This window comes from Phyllostomus hastatus, unplaced genomic scaffold (assembly GCF_019186645.2).
Source record: "Phyllostomus hastatus isolate PE091 unplaced genomic scaffold, TTU_PhHast_1.1 phas_scaffold_78, whole genome shotgun sequence".
NCBI classification, from domain to species: Eukaryota; Metazoa; Chordata; class Mammalia; order Chiroptera; family Phyllostomidae; genus Phyllostomus; species Phyllostomus hastatus.
Window position 1 is genome coordinate 72,528,416 of NW_025334041.1, and position 15,981 is coordinate 72,544,396.

General features: G+C 41.0%; 1 pseudogene; it reads left to right on the forward strand.

The window, feature by feature from the left end:
- The first annotated feature begins 2,869 nt into the window (after positions 1–2,869).
- On the forward strand, positions 2,870–14,780 carry LOC123811287 (annotated as a pseudogene).
- The last annotated feature ends 1,201 nt before the right edge of the window (positions 14,781–15,981 follow it).

Below are 15,981 nucleotides of genomic sequence, written 5' to 3' on the forward strand. Positions count from 1 at the left end.
TGGATTCAAACACCTAGGTCCCAGATATGCTACCTCTTGAGGTCAAGGCTACACTTCTTCCTCAAGGCCCCTGTGGGGGATCCACGCACAGAGGGAAAGCTCAAAAGGGACAATTTACAACTTGTGGGTGTTTTGACCCAATCTCAGACATGGGATCATCAAGACCTCCTTTATCTTCAAGGCCAAAGGAAGGAAGGAGGAAGGCCAAAGTGCACTTTGGAGCTGGATCCCTTTGGGAATTCAGGGAGAGCTTTGAGACCCCCCTCATCCTGACACTCTCCCCACAGTACTTACTCAACAGTTTGCACACAATTGCTGAGGTTTATAGATCTAATGCTGCCCATCTAGGGACATCAGCTGAACGACCCATGACCGGAAATGAAACTAGATGACTACTTCCTCACCCCTTTCCCTCAGGCCTCACAGGGGAAGAATAAGAGACTGGGAAGTTGCTCCTCCCCAACCTTCTCGGCTCAGATCATGTCTCTAATATATGTATTTTAATTTTATTTATTTTTTAGAGAGAGGGAAAGGGAGGGAGAAAGAGAGGGAAAGAAACATTGATCAGCTGCCTCTTGCATGTCCTCACCTGGGGAGGGACCCGGCTGACAGCCCAGGCATGTGCCCTGACCAGGAATCAACTGGTGACCCTTTAGTTTGAAGACTTGTGCTCAATCCACTGAACTACACCAGCCAGGCCTCCAATACATTATTTTAAAATAATTAGTCGTTAAAAATTACCAGGATAGGAATTCATCTGTGACCCATTAGAACATCTTTCACGTTTAATGTTCTTGATGGCCTAGTGAATGCAATTTAATTCAACATAGCACTGTGAGGACCTATTTGAGTCAGGCTCTGTTGTGGGTGCTGAGGATAGAAAGAGGAATTCAGGGTGGTCGTTCAAAGAAGCAGTCACAATGTAGTTGAGAAAACATATACCACTACTTACTATTCGGGCCAGTGCTGAGTTTGAGTAATGGGTTAACAGGGAAGTCAATGATTATTTCTGGATAAAGGGGAAAAGTTAGGCAGTAGACTATAGAAGAAGAGATGTTTGGGTGAGGACTTTGGCCTGTTTTCGGGAAAGGTTCATGATCAAAGGAGAGAAATGAAGTGCAGGTGTGTCTGAAAAAAGGCATGTGCTCCAGAAGAGCTGATGCATGACATATGCATGTACTGTGTTAGGGGAGAAAAGAATTGAGCTGGCTGTGTTCCACTTAGATCTGGGGCTGAGAAATAAATGGATTAGGACAGGTGAGGGTGTATATAGAGAGAGATTAGTAAGAAGACTTACAATATTGAACACGGACACAGTTTTTGGAACTGACTGGTTTCTCTCCTACGGAGTAACATCTATGGTGAGAAATGCATTGAATCAGGGAAACCATTCCTAGCTCTGAGATTACAGCTTGTGGGGCCTTGGATAAGTGAGTTCCCTCCTGGGTCTCAGCTAGCATCTGTACCGGTACAAGGAAGGTATGACATCATATCCCTCCTGGCAGGAAACAGGTGGCTCCATGAAGGAGGAAGCTGAACAGGACTTCATTAAAGATTGTTTATAAAGGGTTGGGTACAATTAAGGGAGCCAACAATAGATGGTAAAATGCCAGGGAGTTGCAACATCAGGAAGCTATTATCACTCCTTGACATGAAGGGACAAGGGGATGAAACTATTAGCTGTGAGGAGGAGCCATGTGACCAGACCAGTGGTCTTTGATACAGAATGCAACTACTGCCAAATTTGGTAAGGCAGGGCAGAGGCCAGGGGAGTAAATACTCTGACCTCTAGCCACGCTCCAGTGCCTCTCAGCGGAACACAAGCCAAAGCCAGAGAGCAGGTTGAGGCAGTCTAGGGGTCAGCTTCCCAGACACAGCTGGCCTGGGAAGGGGCTAGAAGGAGGCAATGAAGAATATCTCACACAAGTGGCAGGCTGACAAAATTTGAATCATTATATGCTTATTTGAATATGTAATAAAAAGAATATAGCTAGCACATGAAAGCTATGAGTTTGCAGCTATTATTGCTTAAGATAAGACTAAAGCAGGTCTTTAAATGATTGAAAATTAGACAATTGAAAGAAAAATATTAAATGATAGTGCAGATGGTACAAGAACATGACAAAAATCACAGAGAAGGAATTTGTAAAACTGAAGTTTGAGAAATTCTGGGCTGAAAGATATATAAGGTTTCTTCCATCTCTGACACCGTTTGAGTTTCTAAGTGTCTGAATTCAGTACAACATGTCTTCAAATAACTTCATTTCATTAAAAATTGTTTTGTTATAATATGATGAGAAAAGAAAAATCGATTCTGGCAGGACTATCTGTGGCACATTCTACCCATCTGCATGGTTTTTCTCTGGGGACTCTGGTTTCCTCCCACATTCCAAAGAAGTGCACATGAGTGAGATTGGTGTGTCCGTGTTGCTCAGTCTGAGTGAATGTCATTGTGGATGTGAGTGGCCCTGTGATGGAAGCATGTTCCATCCAGGACTGGGCCCCAGCTTGTGGCCTGAGCTGCCAGAGAGGATCTGGCCACCTGAGACCCTGAACTAGAATTAGGGGGCTGGAAAAGAATGGTCTTACTTGTTTTTATTAATCTTTCCAAAATGTTATGTGTAGCTCACATTTGTTTCAATATTTAATATTGGAATTTTTGAGTCTTTATTCAGAAGTTGGGGGAGACTTCCAGCCAAGACGATGGTATAGGTAGATATGCTTTGCTTCCTTGCGCAACCAAAAGAAGGACAACAACAAATTTAAAAACAAAAATAACCAGAACTTCCAGAAAATCTCACTGTATGGAAGCCCCCAAACCAAAGAGTTAAAGAAGAAACATTCATCCAGACTGGTGGGAGGGGTAGAGATGGGCAGCCAGGGTGGAGAGGACGCTCGTGGCAAGGTGGCAGTTGGAGGACCAGGCGGGTGAGGTGGTGGCTGGTGAGCGTTCCCACATTTGCATGTGGAGAAGCTGGAGGAACAACTGGAGCGAGAAGGACCATGTGACCCAGGGTTCCAGTGTGGGGAAATAAAGCCTCAAAACTTCTGACTGTAAAAACCTGTGGGGGTTTCAGTGGTGGGAGAAACTACCAGTCTCACAGGAGAGTCTGCTGGAGGCACCCATAGGATCCTAGAACATACACAAACCCACCCACCTGGGAATCAGCACCAGAAGGGCCCAATTTGCTTGTGAGTAGTGGGGGAAATGACTGAAAGCAGGCAAGAGCTGAGCAAGCTGCATTGTTCTCTCTCTGACCCCTCCCCCACATACAGGGCCACAACATAGCAAAGCTGGTTGCTTCACCCTGGTGAATACCTAAGGCTCCACCCCTTACAACATAACAGCTGCTCTGAAACAAGAAATATGGCCCAAATAAAAGAACAGATCACTTAGCATAATGCTCTCCAGTTCCATCCATGCTGTTGCAAAGGGTATAAGTGAAATAAGCCAAGTGGTGAGGGACAAATACCATATGATCTCACCTTTGACTGGAACATAATCAACAAAAGAAAAAAGCAAACAAAATATAACCAGAGTCATTGAAATTAAGAATAATCTAACAATAGCCAGAGGGAAGGGGGAGTGGACAGTGGGGCGAAGGGTTTTCAGGAACTACTATAAAGGACACATGAACAAAGCCAAGGGGGAGGATGGAAGCAAGGAAGGGAGGTGGGTTTGATGGGGTGGGGTAGAGGGAGGAGAAAATGCAGACAACTGTAATTGAGCAATAATAAAATAGTTAAAAAAGAAAAAGAACATATCAAAACTCCAGAAAAAAGCCCTGGCTGGTGTGGCTCAGCAGATTGAGTGCCAGCCTGTGAACCAAAATGTTGCTGGTTTGATTGACAGTCAGGGCACGTGCCTGGGTTGCGGGCCAAGTCCCCAGTTGAGGGCATGCGAGAGGCAGCCAATGTTTCTCTCACACATCACTATTTCTCTCCCTTTCTCCCTCCCTTCCCCTCTCTCTAAAAATAAATAAATAAAATATTTTTTAAAAAACCTCCAGAAAAGGAACTAAGCAATGAGGAGATAGACAACCTGTCAGATGCAGAGTTCAAAACACTGGTAACCAGGATGCTCACAGAAATGGTTGAGTACAGGTGCAAAATAAAGAAATAAGTGAAGGCTATATAAAGTAAATAAAACTATACAGAGAACCAGCAGTGAAGGGAAGGAAACCTGGACTCAAATCAACAATTTGGAATAGAAGGAAGAAATAAATATTCAACCAGAACAGATTGAAGAATTTTAAAAAATGAGGAGAGGCTTAGGAACCTCCAGGACAACTTTAAACATTCCAGCATCTGAATCATAGGGGTGCCAGAAGGAGAAGAGGAAAAGCAAGACATTGAAAACTTATTTGAAAAAGTAATGAAGGAGAACTTCCCCAATCTGGTGAAGGAAATAGACTTCCAGGAAGTCCAGGAAGTTCAGAGAGTCCCAAAGAAGTTGGACCCAAGGAAGCACACACCAAGGCACATCATAATTACATTAGCCAAGCTTAAAGATAAGGAGAGAATCTTAAAAGCAGAAAGGGGAAAGGACACAGTTGCCTACAAAGGAATTCCCATAAGACTGTCAGCTGATTTCTCAAAAGAAACCTTGCAGGCAAGAAGGGGCTGGGAAGAAGAATTCCAAGTCATGGAAGACAAGGACCTATATCCAAGATTATTCTATCCCACAAAGCTATTATTTAGAATGGGAGGGCAGATAAAGTGCTTCCCAGATAAGGTCAAGTTAAAGGAGTTCATCATCACCAAGCCCTTATTATATGAAAAGTTAAAGGGGGTTATCTAAGAAAAAGAAGGTAAAAAATATGAACATTAAAATGACAAGAAACTCACAACTATTAACAACTGAGCCTAAAAAAAACAAAACAAACAAACTAAGCAAACAACTGGGATAGGAACAGAATTCCAGAAATGGAGATCACATGGAGGGTTATAAGCAGGGGTGGGGATGGAGGAGAATGAGGGAATAGAGACAAGGAATAAGAATCATGATTGGTAGGCACAAAATAGACAGGGGGAAGTACAGAATAGTATAATAAATTGAGAAATCTAAGAACTTAAATGTATGACCCATGGACATAAACTAAGGTGGTGGGGAATGCTGAATGGAGGGACATTGCAGGGTGGAGGGGGGATAAAGGAGAGGGACAAAGTGGGACAAAAGTAATAGCATAATCAATAAAATATACTTTTGAAAGAAGCTGGTAATGCTGTTATGACCAGAAATATGCTGTAGGAACTTAACTCGTTTATATCAAGTAGCCTATGGTAAAACTGGTTTCATTACACATCTTTTCACTTAAAGTTGCAGTTTCCAAGAACCTATTGATGACGTTAAATGAAGACTTACCATACCTGGAATATACCAAGAATATGATAGTGTACTTTCAGGTTTTCTTAGTTCTTTAAGATGCTATGATCATGAGAGATATGATGAGGTGATCATGGGACTCCCCATCATTCCCCGACTCTCTTAAGATTGTTCTTCCTCTTCTTGAAGGATTAAAAAAAAAAGGAAAAGGTCACCATGAGCACGCACATTCACAGCAGCACAGTTTGTTATAGTCTCCAATTTGAAACAAGCCAAATGTCCATCTAGGGGGTAAAAAACTTGTGACATATTTACAATGTGTGGCATTGAAAATGAACAAATTTAAACTGTATGCAGCAACATACATAAAGTCAAATAGGTCGAGTGAAATGAGCCAGACACAAATGGTCTGTAATGTAAAATTTCTTCCGTATAAAGTTCAAAAACAGGCTAAACAGATCTAAGGGGTGGAAGTCAGAAGAGTGGCCGCCATTGCAGTAGCAGGGTGAGGGTCGTGACGTGGGGGGGGGGGGGGGAGCCGTGCAGCATGCTTCGGGAAGGCAGGCGTGCTTCTGTTTTCTGACATGGAATGCTCACTGAGAGACAAGTCACTGAACTGTACATTTATGATTTTTAAACTGTGTGGTAGGTCTCTTATACTTCAGTAAACAATTTTAAGTATATGAAAAATGGAAGTCTGTGGTTTTTCTCCCCGTTGAACTTAGTAAAATTGGCCACAAAAGAAGAAGTGCCCTTCGGGATAAGCAAAGGTGACGTGTCCCTGATGATTGAAGGCTTGGTAATTTCTTCCATTTCCACCGACTCCTTTCCCCCACCTTCCTCAATTTCCATTCTTGGTGGAGCTTCCACAAATCTTTCACAAATGCCCATGAGCTTCCACTTTGGGGAAGTGAAATCCACAGGGTTGTTTTGATTGAAGCCCAAATTTCAATACACTCACCTAATGAAAGTGGAGTCAGAGAACTGGGAGGGGCCATTGAGCCTGGAAAGGGCAGTTTTCCACCCTAGGCCATGAGTGAGGAGGAGATAGAGAGCAGAGTGGCAATCACCTGTTACTTATAAGGTGGTTAGAGAACAGGTCCTACCTTTTCACAGACTTAATTGTAAGTGGTCATTTTAAAAGGTGCCCCAGGAGAAGCAAAGTGGAAAGTTTCAGCAGGAATCCTAAACTCAAGTTCTTATCTAAATGTCCAGACTCTGAGTGTGAGTGGATAACTTCCTAGAGAGATTGAGACCTATGCCAGTTTGCCTAAAATGACCTAGGAAGTAGAGGACCTTCTACAAGGATGTCTATGGATGCCTAGGTGCTGAGAACTAAATGCCACAGCTGTGCAGGAAGCTAGAGCTCCTGTGGTCAAAACTATGGCTGAGCAATGTGTGCTGAGGGCATCCCTGTGGACCCTGGAGCAGCAGATGTCCAGAGCCAGACATAAAAGTAAATGGTAACATTTGTACCAACCCCAGGCCAAGGAGCCTCTCTAGACCACCCACTAGAGCAAAGGCAAGGGAAACCCAAATCCCTAGGGTACAGCAATGTTGATGGGGTAGAGGCAAGAAACAATACCTTCAATTTTTTGAGAATGAAACTTGGAGGGGGAAGAAGAGAGCTAATTTCTTACCGGTTTGTCTGTCCTACCCTCTAAAAGCCCAGCAATATGCTCTATCCTGTGGAATGAAGAGAGATGAGGTCTCTGGCTAAGAGGACCTAACAGCATCCTTGAGTAAGACAAAACCACATCCGACTAGACAAGATGATTTTTGAAGAGGCAGAAGGAACCGGGGACCAACCTCTCAAGTTCCTGCATCCAGAGGTCACAAACTTTCAGACCCTCTGTGTGGAAATTTTGTTTCACCCATACATTGTTCATCTGCACTGAAATTTAAAAAAAAATAATTGTCCTGGCTGGTGTGGCTCAGTGGATTGAGCACCAGTCTTCAAACCAAAGGGTTGCTGGTTTGATTCCCAGTCAGGGCACAGGCCTGAATTGAAGGCCAGGTGCCCAGTACGGGCACATGAGAGGCAACCACACATCGATGTTTCTTTCACTTTCTCCCTCCCTTCCCCTCTGTCTAAAAATACATAAATAAAATCTTTAATAATAATAATAATTGAGTTTGTTGTGAACTTTTAAGAACTGAGGGAACTGACCTAAAAATCCAGATTTCTAGCCTCTTGGGAAAAATCTAAAGATCTGGCAACAGGGTGCTTAGTCGCCACATGGCAAGAGCTGGCTGTCCCCTTTAGGTGGGTCTCTCCAGCTCTCAGAGTCCAGACACACTGTCCCCACTTTCTATTGTCTCACACCCAGCCTGCTTCACTCATTTAGGTTACCTGGTTGGTCCTCCCAGACATCTAATCTTATCTTTTTCTAATATAAAAATTCAATTCCTTTCTCCCGCTAGGAGAATAAAGTCCAAATGCCTTAGGCTGGTAAATCTTTCAAAATCTGGTCCTAGTCTCCCAATGCTCCTCTATGCATGTTTTTCTCCCAATATTAGGATGCACACAAATAATCTTCATGGTTTTGTGCATTTAAGCTGGTTGTTTTCTCAGAATCAAGTTTTACTTTTCAACTCTTTTGCCTATGCCCTTGATTGCTAGACAATTTCTGGCATCTCTGGCTTCCCAAGATTATTTTCCTTCACTCTAATATATGTCTCTTAGAAATTCCATTACTTAGGATATGCTAATTGATGTTTTGTTATCAGAAAATGTTTTAATTTTGCCATGGATCTTGAAAGATGATTTTCTTATTTGTACAGTTGTGGGTTGACAGTTACTTTTTCCCAGGACTTTGTACTTCTGGCAATTTTCAGCCTAATTGCTATTTCTCTCTGTAGGTAATATGTCTTCTCTCTGCAACTGCTTTTAAGATTCCTTTTTTATCTTTAGCATTCTGCAATTTCTTCTGATGTATCTAGAATTTCTGTTAATTTTTCTGCTTATAATTTGTTGGGATTCCTGAACTGAGGACTGTGCGTGTTTTTTTATCAGTTCTGGAAATTTTTCAGTCATTATTTCTTCAGTCTTTCTTTCTTTCTTTCTTTCTTTCTTTCTTTCTTTCTTTCTTTCTTTCTTTCTTTCTTTCTTTCTTGAAATCTTGTCAGACATGTACTTGATTTTGACTTACTCTTTCTATCCTTCAAGCCTCTTGATCTCATTTTTTCTATAACCTTTTTTCTTTTGGTGCTGCATTTTAGGTAATTTCTTTGTATGTTCTAATTTACTAGTTCTATATTTACCTCTTTATTCTATCATTTCACCTGTCTACTGAGTTATTATTGTTGATAGTCTTCTGCTTCTTTATTTCTTAGTCATGCTTTCAATACCTTCTTTTATTTCCAAAAACATATTAAACAAACTTATTTGATATTTTTGAATCTCCTAGTTCCATTCTCTGTAGGCTTTGTGGGTCTGAGTCTTCATTTTATTCGACAAGATTCGGCTGACTTTCACATATAGTGGCTTTTTTCCTTATGTGTATTGTGGTATTTTAAATCTCAAAGTCAAACTCCTTAGAACTTTGTGGGAATTGTCTTAGGCTTGATCTAAAAGGCATGTCCCTAGAAGTGATTTGCTTTTTACAGGTGCCCAAAGGAACTATCAATTTAGGACCACTTAAAAAAATTTTTGGTCACAAATGTGGTATGAATTCTAGCCCCAAATCTAAACATGAGTGCAGCCTTTTGAATTGGGAATTTCAGGGGCAACTTTTATGTTTATTTTAGTTTCATTCTGAACTAAAATCAGGTATCTTAAAGCAAGTAATCGTCTATGGCGGGTATCCCACTATTTCCCCTGGGGAGCAAGATCTGCCTACGCCCACTGAAATTTCCACCCTGAGGGTTCTAGGTATGCATAAGGATCTCATCTCTGCCCACTTAGCCACGATTAGCAGATGGCTCCAAGGCAAATTCTGGCTTCCGCTGACCTCTCTGGATTTATACTTTCTTCTTCTTACTTGTTTTTTTGCCTCTGAGCAGTTTCCTCCCATTCTTACCAACTCAACTTTGCTGTAAAAATGTTTTTCATAGTGTCTCTCTAGGATTTTAGGGATTTTTTACTTGACAGATTTTTTTTTCAAGATCTAGTCTATTGTTTAGCTATGTATAGATAAGTGGTAAAGCATAAATAAAAGCAAAGGAGGAGTTAACACGAAATGTAGGAAGACTCCGACTCTGGGGATGATATGAACAGTGAGAATTACTGGTAATTTTTTCTCTAAATCTACATGGTGGGCACCCAAATACTTAGATATTTTACAAATTATACTGTAATTATGAAATAGTCTGGAGTTTAAAATTGTTTCAATATTGCTTTACATCTTTCTCTCCTATCCCCCGTCCCCCCCAAAAAAAGATCTAGTCTATTATGTTGTTGGAAACATGGCTCACTTTTCTTTCTTCATTTTCCAGCAGTCTCCCAGAATCCTTTGCTTATCCTATTTCCTCTTCCTTGGTTGATCTTCATCATCTCCATTTGTTAAATTTTACTGCCAATTATAGCAGAATTATAAAAATGGTCCCCAAATTCCTAGCCTCTGATGTATGCACACTTCCTCCCAGTTATTCAATAAAACACTAATCTAGGTGTTGCTGTAAAATAATTCTGCAGATGTAATTAACATTCCAAATCAGTTGATTTTAAATTGGTAAATTATCTGGGTGGGCCTGACTTCATCACAAGAGGTTTTGAAAAGTAGAGTTTTGTTTTGTTTTGTTTTTGTTTTTTTTCCTGATGGTAGTAGAAGAGAACGTCATGGAGTTGTTCTCTGGCTAGCCTAGAAGAAAACAAGCATCCATGATGTGAACTTCCTGTCAGGCTACACGGCAAGGAACTATGAGCAGCCACTAGAAGCTGAGGGTGGTCCTTCGCTGACAGCTACCAAAAACACTGAGGGCCTCAATCCTGTAACTGCCACAAACCAGTGAGCTCAAGTGAGGACTTGGAGACTACCTGAGAACTGCAATCCTGTATAACACTTTGATTTCAGTTATGTGAAACCATGAGCAGAGAATGCAGTTGCAATATATCCATACTTAAACTGTGAGATAATTTTTGTTGTTTTAATCTGCTAAATTTGTGGTAATGTTATGCAGCAATAAAAAAGCTAATACAACCTTAAACTAATGTACCTACCAATATATCTATCTCATCCTTCAAAGACAAATTCAAGTTTCATCTGTGGAGAAAAACTCCATCAAAATTGAGTTGGTATTGTCAAGAGAACAATTTAAAATGGAGCCAGGAGGCCTCTGGGAAGTTGAGCTAACTCGACCCCTTAGTGTGAAACTAAACTTTTGAACTGGGCTAAACCAAATGGCTGTATTCTAATACAGTTCTTGGAATGGACTCTGCATCACTGAACTCTATTAAAAAATAAAATTTTCACCTAGCAACAGACATAAGCAATTAAACACATATAGCATACAGTAAGTCAGCTTACCAGCACTAATCACAGTTCTTTCAAAGTAACTTGTGTAATTCCTTTGAAAACTCCTCTTTTTCTGTCTTTATAAATTCTGTTCCTTCTTTCTCCCTCAAAACACAGTTAGGGGTTCTATCTAAAGTTGTATCTCTCCAATTGTAATTCCTAAAAAGACCTCCAAATATAGTTTTTGTTTGTATTGTAGTTCTTGGTCAAAATTGATTTCTATTACATGATATGAGAGAAATGGAATCCAGAGTGACTCATTTCCTCCTCTGGTGCCTCCACAGATTTGAGTAAGGCATCTACACAAGTCCATGCACTCTCTCACCTCCCCACTGGTCACAGATCATTGTGGTAAGTCCTCCTGTACTCAAACCTCCCACCTTGGTTTATGTTCAGGCTCTATTTGGGTGTCCTGCTGCTGACTTTTTGTCTACAGAATTTTAACCACCTGTCTGCTGGGTAACTACTCTTTTAAAAAATGGGAATTTTCACTTTCTAATGGAATGGCTGCTGAACCTTCTGGAACTCCTGCTGGATTTATGTACAAAAATTATGGGCCCTCGTCCTGCAACTTTATGTCTCTCTGGACCATAATTAACCAGGTAGATTTAAAGTTGAACCAGCCAACTTGGGGTTCTTTTGAAATTCCCAAGTTAGTCTACCTGTGTAGTCATTTGGGAACAAACTACAAAACTAAGCAAACTGAATAAGAAACATATTTCAACTGGCATTTTTGTGGCTACTCTACACATAAGTGATTCAAACCTTGCTTCCCTCCAAGAAATAAATTCTAAATTAACCAAAGCAAATTCTGAGTTGTCTCAGAGGCTTACTGAACTTGAGACAACTACTAAATGTTATTCTGATATTTCATTGTACCTTCTGCTCCTTTGCTGCCTGTCTGTCCTTCTCTCTTTATCCTTCACTCAATGAACTTCCTTTTTAAAATGAGGAGTCAGAGATGCCTGCCTTTACCACCTCATTTAAAGTTAAACCATTGGATGAATCGGGCCCAGGAAAACAACCCCTAATTTCTTACATCCCATGGACTAAAACTGAGCTCCACGCCATTACTAAAGATTTTCTTAATCCTAAAGTGGATCCCATTGGGTTTGCAAGAGAATTTCTGTCCACTATCCAAGCACATGAGCCAGCATTCTCTGATCTCTATCAGTTCAACCATATGCTCATAAGAGAAGGACATGCCAGAGAATGACTAATCAAGGTGGGATGGCAAAACCCTCCGAGAAACTTCCCCCTTCAGGAACAAGAAGCCATGAATGAAGCTTCAAAGCTGGTTGAACAGCTTTATGAGAAAGTATCTGATGCTTTTCCTCAAGTTATTCATTAGAATACTTGTAAAATTCAAAAGTATGTTTAAAAGCCCGATGAAACTCTTTTTTATTATCAAGATAGATTTTTAAGTATGTCAGCTTAGATGTAGTTCATGATGACACTTCAAAGCTTTATAATTCAGCTTTTGTGGAGGGGATACAAGACAAACTTGAACAACATGTAAAAAGAAAAAAAATACAGTTTTATTGGACCTCCATGCAAACCCATGAATCAGTGAACTATGCTGAGCAGCTCTCTGGAGCTATCCAAAAAGATACCAAAAAGAAAGCTGCACCAGCCTTAAATTCCTAACTTCAGACAACTCAAGTAATGAGCCTACAACAGCTACAATGGTATAAGGCTGCCTTTTAAGGTCCCCAGACAAATCACCATTCAAAGGTGATTTATAACTTTATAATTATTACCAAAAAGCCAGGATATTGGGGAAAAATTTGTTTAAAACTCAAAAGTCAATTACAAGGCTAACAGCCCATAAAATTTGTGAATTCTCCTCAAGGATTCCCACCCAAGTTTCCCCTTCCAAACTGGAGTGGCCAATGGTTATCAAGGAAAGGACTGTTGAGCTAATGTTTACCTTCTTCCTACTGGGGAAATAGTTTATTTCATAGCATCAGTAATAGTACTATTTAATTATGAGGAAAGAACTCAATGACACTACCTGGGTCATACAGACTGTGTGAAATGCCTTTCTGTACACCCTGACAAAATTAGGATTGCAACTGGACAGATAGCTAGAGTAGATGAAGATGGAAGACCTCTGCAAGCCCATGTCAGAGTGTGGGGTTCAGTTAGTCTACCCACACTGCAGATTATTGGACTTGGAACTTTTGAGCGTGGAGTAGGATGCCTGGATTTTTCAAAAGCAGACTTGCGCGTTCATCTATATATTATTGACAACGCCAATTAGCACATGCTTACTATGTGGGATTGGCAGAAAAAGTCAAAAGCAGCAGAAATAAAGACAACAAATGAAGTTGTTTTGGCTGTGGAGTTCCATCCAACAGATGCAAATACCATAATAACATGTGGCAAATCTCATATTTTTTCTGGACCTGCAGTGGCAATTCACTAACAAGGGAACAGGGAATTTGGGGAAAATATGAAAAACCAAAATTTGTGCAGTGTTTAGCATTTTGGGGGCATGGAGGTGTCCTAACTGGAGACTCTGGTGGAGTCCTACTTATATGGAGCAAAACTACTGTAGAACCCATACCTGGGAAAGGACCTAAAGGTGTTTATCAGATCAGCAAACAGATCAAAGCTCATAAGGGCAGTGTGTTCACACTTTGTCAGATGAGAAATGGGATGTTCTTAACTGTAGGAGGGAAGGGCAGGAAAGTAATTCTGTGGGATCATGATCTGAACGCTGAGAGAGAAATTGAGGTTCCCGATCAGTATGGAACAATCAGAGCTGTAGCAGAAGGAAAGGCAGATCAATTTTTAGTAGGCACATCACAAAACTTTATTTTATGGGGTACATTTAATGATGGCCTCCAAATGGAACTCCAATGTCATACAGATGAGCTTTGGGGTCTTGACACACATTCTTTCAAAGATTTGCTCTTGACTTGTGCTCAGGATAGAAAGGTGCATGTGAAACTCAGTGGAACACAGGCTGGAATGGACGAGGCTCATGGATGAGCCAGGACAGTGTGCAGATTTTCATCCATGTGGCACAGTGGTGGCCATAGGAATGCACTCAGGCAGGTGGTTTGCTCTGGATGCAGAAACCAGAGATCTTGTCTCCACACAGATGGGAATGAACAGCTCTCTGTGATGCGCTACTCAGTAGATGGATGTAGGATCTCATAACAATTTTATTTACCTCTATGTAGTCTCAGAAAATGGAAGAAAATATAGCAGATAAGGAAAGTGCACTGAACATTCCAGCTCTATCACACACCTTGACTGGTCCCCAGACAACAAGTATATAATACCTAACTCAGACTATGAAATACTGTACTGGGACATTCCAAGTGGTGGCAAACTAATCAGGAATTGATTGCAGTGTAAGTACATTGACTGGACAACATACACCTGTGTACTAGACTTTCAAGTCTTTGGTATCTGGCCAGAAGGATCTGATAGGACAGATATCAACACACTGGTGTGACCCCACAATAGGAAGGTGATAGCTGTTGCTGATGACTTTTGCAAAGTCTATCTGTATCCCTGCTCCAAAGCAAAGGCTCCTAGTCACAAGTACAGTGCCCACAGCAGTCATGTCACCAGTGTCAGTTTTACTCATAATAACAGTCACTTGATTTCAACTGGTGGAAAAGACATGAGCATCATTCAGTGGAAACTTATGGAAAAGTTTTTGCCTCAAAATGAGATTGTCACGGATAATACTCTAACCAAAGGTCCCATCTCTTCTATTGAAAGCATCATGCAGTCTGACACTCCCATACCGCCTCCTTCCCAGCCCTTAAATAAGATGGCTGAAGAAGGTGGTAGCAATTCTACCACACTTCTGGAGAACAACCTGGAACACACTATGGAGCCCAGTGAAGATCACAGTGAGGAGCAGAGTGAAGGAGGCAGCGAAGACCTCGGTGGGCCTGCTATCCAACGAGATGAGTGAGGAGTAGGATGAAGCCGCTCTTACTGAGGACCAGCAAGACCCTCCACCTCTACCCTAACTAACACCCTCCACCTCTATCCTAACTAACACCAGGGCTTGAATCCTTGTGTTCTTGAGCTAGAGTTCAGATGACAGGCGGGAAATGATGGAGAATCACTACTGACTGAGATTTTGGTTTCCAAGTGATCTGTTTTCTTCAATAGTCTTCAGTCAATCAAATGCAGCCAACCTCATTGGTCAGTTTGGTGTATGTTGAAGATTAACAAAACTTAATAGTAGGAAAGACTGAAGCATTAATTATGTCTCAGAAAGTACTGTGTATGTAAGTGATAAGATGTAAATACTGGAAGCAAAAACAGCAGTTGTACTGATTTAAAACAAACAAAAATCCCCTTCCAGCAAAAGGGGATTCATCCCATGCTTCTAATTAATTCTTGAGGATAAATTGATCAAACTATTAGGAGTAAGATAACCAAGGTCTAGTAGATACTGGAGCCTATCAGTTTCTAACCCCATCAACCTCATCATTCTTCATTGTGCTTATCATCCCCAGGCCTCAGATCTTGTAGAATGGGCTAATGAAAGGATCAAAACTCAACTGACAAAACTCATACAGTCTTTTAATCTGCCTTGGCCAAAGGCTCTTCCCTTGGTACTGTTCAACCTTAGATCTGTGCCCTTCAGCAAACACAGACTGTCTCCATTTGAAATTATTACTGGCAGACCCATAAAATTAGATCAAAGAATGTATGAACTTGTACTGACGAAAGCAGACCTCCTGATCTACTGTGAAGAACTTATAAGGGCCCCTAAAACTAACAGCTCATGGAGTGATCATTCTATATTTCACTCCCAGGAGATGAAGATCTACAATATCATGATCTCCAATCCCCAAATAATGTCTACTGGAAACACCAACTCCATGGAAAAAGCCACATCAAGTACTACATACTGACCCTTATGCTGCTAAATTTAAGGGCACTGATGCATGCTTTCACATGTCTCAGTTAAAAAGGAAAGCCACACCTAAATGGTCATCTCAGCCTATTGCAGATCTTGATCTTAAGTTGAAAATCTCTAAACAACCCAACACCACCACTGGAGTTCTCACTGGATCGAAGCAGACAGCTCCTGATGTGGTTGGCTGTCCCAAGACCTCAGACCAGGCCAGTCATACAAGATTCTACCCAGAAAACCTTGTACTTGGTCTTCCTTTTGACCACCTTTGTTTCATTTACTGATTATATTGCTATCATAAC